Source organism: Oncorhynchus keta, chromosome 3 (assembly GCF_023373465.1).
Source record: "Oncorhynchus keta strain PuntledgeMale-10-30-2019 chromosome 3, Oket_V2, whole genome shotgun sequence".
NCBI classification, from domain to species: domain Eukaryota; kingdom Metazoa; phylum Chordata; class Actinopteri; order Salmoniformes; family Salmonidae; genus Oncorhynchus; species Oncorhynchus keta.
In genome coordinates this window covers 22275415-22284611 of record NC_068423.1, presented here as the reverse complement: position 1 = coordinate 22284611, position 9197 = coordinate 22275415, and the positions used below count along the sequence as shown (strand labels likewise).

General features: G+C 46.9%; 1 long non-coding RNA gene across 1 annotated transcript; it reads left to right on the top strand.

Moving 5' to 3' along the window:
* Positions 1–306: 306 nt before the first annotated feature.
* LOC127915020 (uncharacterized) lies at positions 307–1622 on the top strand. Its single transcript, XR_008089854.1, has 3 exons — positions 307–463; positions 980–1025; positions 1497–1622. It is a non-coding gene; the product is annotated as an uncharacterized LOC127915020 (long non-coding RNA).
* Positions 1623–9197: the final 7575 nt, after the last annotated feature.

The window sequence follows — 9197 nt, the reverse complement described above, 5'->3', positions numbered from 1 at the left end:
CAACCCGTAATTTGTAAGTCTGACAGCCGACAATGAAACACGCTCTTCTATCAGCAACAGCAACACAACAAGAACAGCATGCCCTGAAAATGTACTGTGACTAAGGATTAACCTCTGAGTCTGAGAGAGAGGTAGACGCTGTCAGTGACTAACGCATAACCTCTGGGTCTTAGAGAGAGGTAGACGCTGTCAGTGACTAACACATAACCCCTGAGTCTGAGAGAGGTAGACTCTGTCAGTGACTAACACATAACCCCTGAGTCTGAGAGAGAGGTAGACTCTGTCAGTGACTAACACATAACCCCTGAGTCTGAGAGAGAGGTAGACTCTGTCAGTGACTAACACATAACCCCTGAGTCTGAGAGAGAGGTAGACGCTGTCAGTGACTAACACATAACCCCTGAGTCTGAGAGAGAGGTAGACTCTGTCAGTGACTAACACATAACCTCTGTGTCTGAGAGAGGTAAACTGTCAGTGACTAAGGCATAACCTCTGTGTCTGAGAGAGGTAGACGCTGTCAGTGACTAACGCATAACCCCTGAGTCTGAGAGAGAGGTAGACGCTGTCAGTTACTAACGCATAACCCCTGAGTCTGAGAGAGAGGTAGACGCTGTCAGTGACTAACGCATAACCTCCGGGTCTGGGAGAGAGGTAGACTGTCAGTGACTAACGCATAACCCCTGAGTCTGAGAGAGAGGTAGACGCTGTCAGTGACTAACGCATAACCCCTGAGTCTGAGAGAGAGGTAGACGCTGTCAGTGACTAACGCATAACCTCCGGGTCTGGGAGAGAGTTAGACTGTCAGTGACTAACGCATAACCCCTGAGTCTGAGAGAGAGGTAGACGCTGTCAGTGACTAACGCATAACCCCTGAGTCTGAGAGAGAGTTAGACTGTCAGTGACTAACGCATAACCCCTGAGTCTGAGAGAGAGGTAGACTCTGTCAGTGACTAACACATAACCTCTGTGTCTGAGAGAGGTAAACTCTGTCAGTGACTAACGCATAACCTCTGTGTCTGAGAGAGGTAGACGCTGTCAGTGACTAACGCATAACCCCTGAGTCTGAGAGAGAGGTAGACGCTGTCAGTGACTAACGCATAACCCCTGAGTCTGAGAGAGAGGTAGACTCTGTCAGTGACTAACACATAACCCCTGTGTCTGAGAGAGGTAAACTCTGTCAGTGACTAACACATAACCCCTGTGTCTGAGAGAGGGTAGACGCTGTCAGTGACTAACGCATAACCCCTGGGTCTGGGAGAGAGGTAGACTGTCAGTGACTAACGCATAACCCCTGAGTCTGAGAGAGGTAGACGCTGTCAGTGACTAACGCATAACCCCTGAGTCTGAGAGAGAGGTAGACTCTGTCAGTGACTAACACATAACCCCTGAGTCTGAGAGAGAGGTAGACTCTGTCAGTGACTAACACATAACCTCTGTGTCTGAGAGAGGTAGACTCTGTCAGTGACTAACGCATAACCCCTGAGTCTGAGAGAGAGGTAGACGCTGTCAGTGACTAACGCATAACCTCCGGGTCTGGGAGAGAGGTAGACTGTCAGTGACTAACGCATAACCCCTGAGTCTGAGAGAGAGGTAGACGCTGTCAGTGACTAACGCATAACCCCTGAGTCTGAGAGAGAGGTAGACCCTGTCAGTGACTAACGTAACCCCTGGTCTGAGAGAGAGGTAGACTGTCAGTGACTAACGCATAACCCCTGAGTCTGAGAGAGAGGTAGACTCTGTCAGTGACTAACGCATAACCCCTGAGTCTGAGAGAGAGGTAGACGCTGTCAGTGACTAACGCATAACCCCTGAGTCTGAGAGAGAGGTAGACACTGTCAGTGACTAACGCATAACCCCTGAGTCTGAGAGAGAGTTAGACTGTCAGTGACTAACGCATAACCCCTGTCTGAGAGAGAGGTAGACGCTGTCAGTGACTAACGCATAACCCCTGAGTCTGAGAGAGAGGTAGACTCTGTCAGTGACTAACACATAACCTCTGTGTCTGAGAGAGGTAAACTCTGTCAGTGACTAACGCATAACCTCTGTGTCTGAGAGAGGTAGACGCTGTCAGTGACTAACGCATAACCCCTGAGTCTGAGAGAGAGATAGACGCTGTCAGTGACTAACGCATAACCCCTGAGTCTGAGAGAGAGGTAGAGGCTGTCAGTGACTAACGCATAATCTCCGGGTCTGGGAGAGAGGTAGACTGTCAGTGACTAACGCATAACCCCTGAGTCTGAGAGAGAGGTAGACGCTGTCAGTGACTAACGCATAACCTCCGGGTCTGGGAGAGAGGTAGACTGTCAGTGACTAACGCATAACCCCTGAGTCTGAGAGAGAGGTAGACTCTGTCAGTGACTAACGCATAACCCCTGAGTCTGAGAGAGAGGTAGACGCTGTCAGTGACTAACGCATAACCCCTGAGTCTGAGAGAGAGGTAGACGCTGTCAGTGACTAACGCATAACCCCTGAGTCTGAGAGAGAGGTAGACGCTGTCAGTGACTAACGCATAACCCCTGAGTCTGAGAGAGAGGTAGACTGTCAGTGACTAACGCATAACCTCTGGGTCTGAGAGAGAGGTAGACGCTGTCAGTGACTAACGAATAACCCCTGAGTCTGAGAGAGAGGTAGACGCTGTCAGTGAATAACGCATAACCCCTGAGTCTGAGAGAGAGGTAGACTGTCAGTGACTAACGCATAACCCCTGAGTCTGAGAGAGAGGTAGACTGTCAGTGACTAACGCATAACCCCTGAGTCTGAGAGAGAGGTAGATGCTGTCAGTGACTAACGCATAACCCCTGAGTCTGAGAGAGAGGTAGACTGTCAGTGACTAACGCATAACCTCTGGGTCTTAGAGAGAGGTAGACGCTGTCAGTGACTAACGCATAACCCCTGAGTCTGGGAGAGAGGTAGACTGTCAGTGACTAACGCATAACCCCTGAGTCTGAGAGAGGTAGACGCTGTCAGTGACTAACGCATAACCCCTGAGTCTGAGAGAGAGGTAGACTCTGTCAGTGACTAACACATAACCCCTGAGTCTGAGAGAGAGGTAGACTCTGTCAGTGACTAACACATAACCTCTGGTCTGGGAGAGTGGTAGACTGTCAGTGACTAACGCATAACCCCTGAGTCTGAGAGAGAGGTACCTCTGTGAGTCTGAGAGAGGTAGACGCTGTCAGTGACTAACGCATAACCCCTGAGTCTGAGAGAGAGGTAGACTGTCAGTGACTAACGCATAACCCCTGAGTCTGAGAGAGGTAGACGCTGTCAGTGACTAACGCATAACCCCTGAGTCTGAGAGAGAGTAGACTCTGTCAGTGACTAACGCATAACCCCTGAGTCTGAGAGAGAGGTAGACCTGTCAGTGACTGAGAGTCTGAGAGAGAGGTAGACTCTGTCAGTGACTAACGCATAACCCCTGAGTCTGAGAGAGAGGTAGACTCTGTCAGTGACTAACACATAACCCCTGAGTCTGAGAGAGAGTAGACTCTGTCAGTGACCAATGCATAACCTCTGTGTCTGAGAGAGGTAGACTCTGTCAGTGACTAACGCATAACCCCTGAGTCTGAGAGAGGTAGACGCTGTCAGTGACTAACGCATAACCCCTGAGTCTGAGAGAGGTAGACGCTGTCAGTGACTAACGCATAACCCCTGTCTGAGAGAGAGTAGACTGTCAGTGACTAACGCATAACCCCTGAGTCTGAGAGAGAGTTAGACTGTCAGTGACTAACGCATAACCCCTGAGTCTGAGAGAGAGGTAGACTGTCAGTGACTAACGCATAACCCCTGAGTCTGAGAGAGAGTAGACTGTCAGTGACTAACGCATAACCCCTGAGTCTGAGAGAGAGGTAGACTGTCAGTGACTAACGCATAACCCCTGAGTCTGAGAGAGAGGTAGACTGTCAGTGACTAACGCATAACCCCTGAGTCTGAGAGAGAGGTAGACGCTGTCAGTGACTAACGCATAACCCCTGAGTCTGAGAGAGAGGTAGACTGTCAGTGACTAACGCATAACCCCTGAGTCTGAGAGAGAGGTAGACTGTCAGTGACTAACGCATAACCCCTGTGTCTGAGAGAGAGGTAGACTGTCAGTGACTAACGCATAACCCCTGAGTCTGAGAGAGAGGTAGACGCTGTCAGTGACTAACGCATAACCCCTGAGTCTGAGAGAGAGTAGACTGTCAGTGACTAACGCATAACCCCTGAGTCTGAGAGAGAGGTAGACGCTGTCAGTGACTAACGCATAACCCCTGAGTCTGAGAGAGAGGTAGACGCTGTCAGTGACTAACGCATAACCCCTGAGTCTGAGAGAGAGGTAGACGCTGTCAGTGACTAACACATAACCCCTGAGTCTGAGAGAGAGGTAGACTCTGTCAGTGACTAACACATAACCCCTGAGTCTGAGAGAAAAGTAGGTAGACTCTGTCGTTTGAAGAATGCATGCGTTCCTGTTGCCTTCCTGTTGCTATAAACCTGAGTCTGAGAGAACATGGCGGGTAGACGCTATTTTTGTTTTAACATTTACCAATGCATAACCTCTGGGCCTGAGCTCTGAGAGGGTATTTACATAGTCAATGGTAGGCTGTCGTACGCTGTCAATGGTGACCCTAACTAACTGGGTATTTACATAGTCAATGGTAGGCTGTCGTACCCTGGGTATTTACATAGTCAATGGTAGGCTGTCGTACCCTGGGTATTTACATAGTCAATGGTAGGCTGTCCTGTCGTGGGTATTTACATAGTCAATGGTAGGCTGTCGTCAATGGTAGGCTGTCCCCTGGGTATTTACATAGTCAATGGTAGGCTGTCGTACCCTGGGTATTTACATAGTCAATGGTAGGCTCAATTTACATAGTCAATGTTAGGCTGTAGGCATAGTCAATGGTAGGCTGTCTGGGTATTTACATAGTCAATGGTAGGCTGTCGTACCCTGGGTATTTACATAGTCAATGGTAGGCTGTCGTATTTACATAATCAATGGTAGGCTGTCGTGGGGTATTTACATAGTCAATGGTAGGCTGTCGTACCCTGGGTATTTACATAGTCAATGGTAGGCTGTCGTACCCTGGGTATTTACATAGTCAATGGTAGGCTGTCGTACGCTGGGTATTTACATAGTCAATGGTAGGCTGTCGTACCCTGGGTATTTACATAGTCAATGGTAGGCTGTCGTACCCTGGGTATTTACATAGTCAATGGTAGGCTGTCGTACCCTGGGTATTTACATAGTCAATGGTAGGCTGTCGTAAGCTGGGTATTTACATAGTCAATGGTAGGCTGTCGTACGCTGGGTACGTACATAGTCAATGGTAGGCTTTGAGGGAGCTCCTATGGTAGGTACACCTATAGCTCATCTCTTGGCAGTAGTACTGTAGACTATTTTATCACCGACCTTAACCCGGAGTCTCTCAGAGCGTTCACAGTCAGTGAGTTTGTAATACCAACATGTTTCAAGCAGACAATAGTCCATGTACCCAAGAATACTAAGGTAACCTGCCTAAATAACTACCAACCCGTAGCACCAACGTCTGTAGCCATGAAGTGCTTTGAAAGGCTGGACATGGCTCACATCAACACCATCCCGGAGTAAAAAAACTTTCATGAGCAAGCCTTCTTTCATGAACTGGCCTCTGTAAAATGGTATAGGATCATCTTCGTGCCCTCTGTCGAAGACGCTTGGTCCTTCTTTTTTGATATTTTCAGTGGTATAGTTAACAAACACACCCCCATAAAGAAAATGAGAATTAAAAACAGGTTCATCCCCTGGTTAGACCGTGATCTTGCAGAGTTACTCCACCTCAAGAATTGCATTTGGCGAAAGGCTTGGCACACACATACTCAGGCTGACTGGCTCTTGTTTAGGCAAATTACAAATAAGTACACTTCTCTCTCTGTTCTCTCTCTCTGTGGGTCTAACCCCAAGAAGTTCTGGAAAAAGGTTAAAGATCTGGGGAATAAACCCTCCTCCTCACAGCTGCCCATGTCCCTTAATGTTGATGATGTGGTTGTTACTGACAAGAAGAACATGGCTGAGCTCTTTAAATCAGCTGGCTCCTCGCGGAATTTGTGTTACGCTCTTCAACAAAGCTTTCTAAGTGTCCAACAAGCTTTTTCTGCCCTCAACCCTGTTCTGAACACGCCCAAACCAAAGGTCATGTGGTTTGGTAAGAAGAATGCCCCTCTCCCCACAGGTGTGATTACTACCTCTGAGGGTTTAGAGCTTAAGGTAGTCACCTCATACAAATACTTGGGAGTGTGGCTAGACGGTACACTGTCTTACTCTCAGCACATTTCAAAGCTGCAGGCTAAAGTTAAATCTAGACTTGGTTTCCTCTATTGTAATCGCTCCTCTTTCAACCCAGCTGCCAAACTAACCCTGATTCAGATGACCATCAAAACCATGCTAAATTACGAAGACATAATGTATAGATTTGCTCTTGAGCGGCTCGATGTCTTTACCATTCGGCCATCAGATTTACCAACAATGCTCCTGTAAGTCGCTTTGGATAAAAGCGTCAGCTAAATGGCATATATTATTATATTATTATAGGACACATCACTGCACTCTATACTCCTCTGTAAACTGGAAATCTCTGTATATCCATCGGATATACTGCAGCCCTCATCACATACAACACCCGTCCTGCCAGTCACATTCTGTTAAAGGTCCCCAAAGTACACACATCCCCGGGTCGCTCATCTTTTCAGTTCGCTGCAGCTAGCGACTGGAACGAGCTGCAACAAACACTCAAACTGGAAAGTTATCTGAATCTCTTCATTCAAAGACTCAACCATGGACACTTTTACTGACAGTTGTGGCTGCTTTGTGTGATGTATTGTTCTCTACCTTCTTGCACTTCGTGCCTTTGTCTGTGCCCAATAATGTTTGTACCATGTTTTGTGCTGCTACCATGTTTTGTGCTGCTGCCATGTTGTGTTGCTACCATGTTGTTGACATGTTGTGTTACTACCATGCTGTGTTGTCATGTGTTGCTGCCATGCTATAATATCGTAGGTCTCTCCTTTATGTAGTGTTGTCTCTCTTGTTGTGATGTGTGTTTTGTCCTATATTTGTACTTTATTTGTATTTTTCATTTTTAAACCAAGCCCCTGTCGCCGCAGGAGGCCTTTTGCCTTTTGGTAGGCCATCATTGTAAATAAGAAATTGTTCCTGACTGACTTGCCTAATTAGATAAATAAAAACACAGTTATAGTAGATTAGGGGTTGAAAGAGGTTGGTTGAAGGGGTAAGGATGTGTCGATCTGTCTTGGAACATCCTTCATGGAAGGGCAAAACATTCTTAAGACTCTTTGATGGATTTGTTATTTTAACGGTGTCCAAAATTGCTGGGAATTGCCAGGGACCTCGCAATACGATCTTATCACGATACTTAGGTGCCAATACGATATGTATTGTGATTCTCACGATTCTCAATGTATTTCCATTCAATGCTGCGATTCTATTAAGATTAGATGTTGCCAACAGATTGCTCACTATATGTCACGAGAAAATGAGATTTGATCAGTCAAGGGAAATAAAAGTGCTGAAAACATGTTGGCTCACTATTTTAAAAAACAAGAACACGCTACAATCTTCTAGAGCTAGGTAACGCTACCTAGCAAAACATGTGGAGTCAAGCAAACAGAACACGCTACAATCGTCTAGAGCTCGGTAACGCTACCTAGCAAAACATGTGGAGTCAAGCAGACAGAACACGCTACAATCGTCAGGAGCTAGGTAACGCTACCTAGCAAGACATGTGCAGTCAAACAAACAGAACATGCTACAATCGTCTAGAGCTCGGTAACGCTACCTAGCAAGTTAAACAAACCGAAAACGCTAGAATCATGTAGAGCTATGTAAAGCTGCATAGCAAGACATGTGGAGTCAAGTAGAAAGAACACGCTACATTCGTCTAGAGCTAGGTAACCCTACCTAGCAAGACATGTGGAGTCAACATGTGGAGTCAAGCAAACAGAACACGCTACAATCGTCTAGGCTAGGTAACGCTACCTAGCAAAACATGTGGAGTCAAGCAGACAGAACACGCTACAATCCTCTAGAGCTAGGTAACGCTACCTAGCAAGACATGTGGAGTCAACATGTGGAGTCAAGCAAACAGAACACGCTACAATCGTCTAGAGCTCAGTAATGCTACCTAGCAAAACATGTGGAGTCAAGCAGACAGAACACGCTACAATCGTCTAGAGCTCAGTAATGCTACCTAGCAAAACATGTGGAGTCAAGCAGACAGAACACGCTACAATCGTCTAGAGCTCAGTAACGCTACCTAGCAAAACATGTGGAGTCAACATGTGGAGTCAAGCAAACAGAACACGCTACAATCGTCTTGAGTTCAGTAACGCTACCTAGCAAGACTTGTGGAGTCAAGCAGACAGAACACGCTACAATCGTCTAGAGCTCAGTAACGCTACCTAGCAAAACATGTGGAGTCAACATGTGGAGTCAAGCAAACAGAACACGCTACAATCGTCATGAGCTCAGTAACGCTACCTAGCAAGACTTGTGGAGTCAAGCAGACAGAACACGCTACAATCGTCTTGAGTTCAGTAACGCTACCTAGCAAGACTTGTGGAGTCAAGCAAACAGAACACGCTACAATCGTCTTGAGTTCAGTAACGCTACCTAGCAAGACTTGTGGAGTCAAGCAGACAGAACACGCTACAATCGTCTAGAGCTCAGTAACGCTACCTAGCAAAACATGTGGAGTCAACATGTGGAGTCAAGCAAACAGAACACGCTACAATCGTCATGAGCTCAGTAACGCTACCTAGCAAGACTTGTGGAGTCAAGCAGACAGAACACGCTACAATCGTCTCGAGCTAGGTAACGTTACCTAGCAAGACATGTGGAGTCAACATGTGGAGTCAAGCAAACAGAACACGCTACAATCGTCTAGAGCTAGGTAACGCTACCTAGCAAGACATGTGGAGTCAACATGTGGAGTCAAGCAAACAGAACACGCTACAATCGTCTAGAGCTAGGTAATGCTATCTAGCAAGACATGTGGAGTCAAGCAAACAGAACACGCTACAATCGTCTAGAGCTCGGTAACGCTACCTAGCAAAACATGTGGAGTCAAGCAGACAGAACACGCTACAATCGTCTAGAGCTCAGTAATGCTACCTAGCAAAACATGTGGAGTCAAGCAAACAGAACACGCGACAATCGTCTA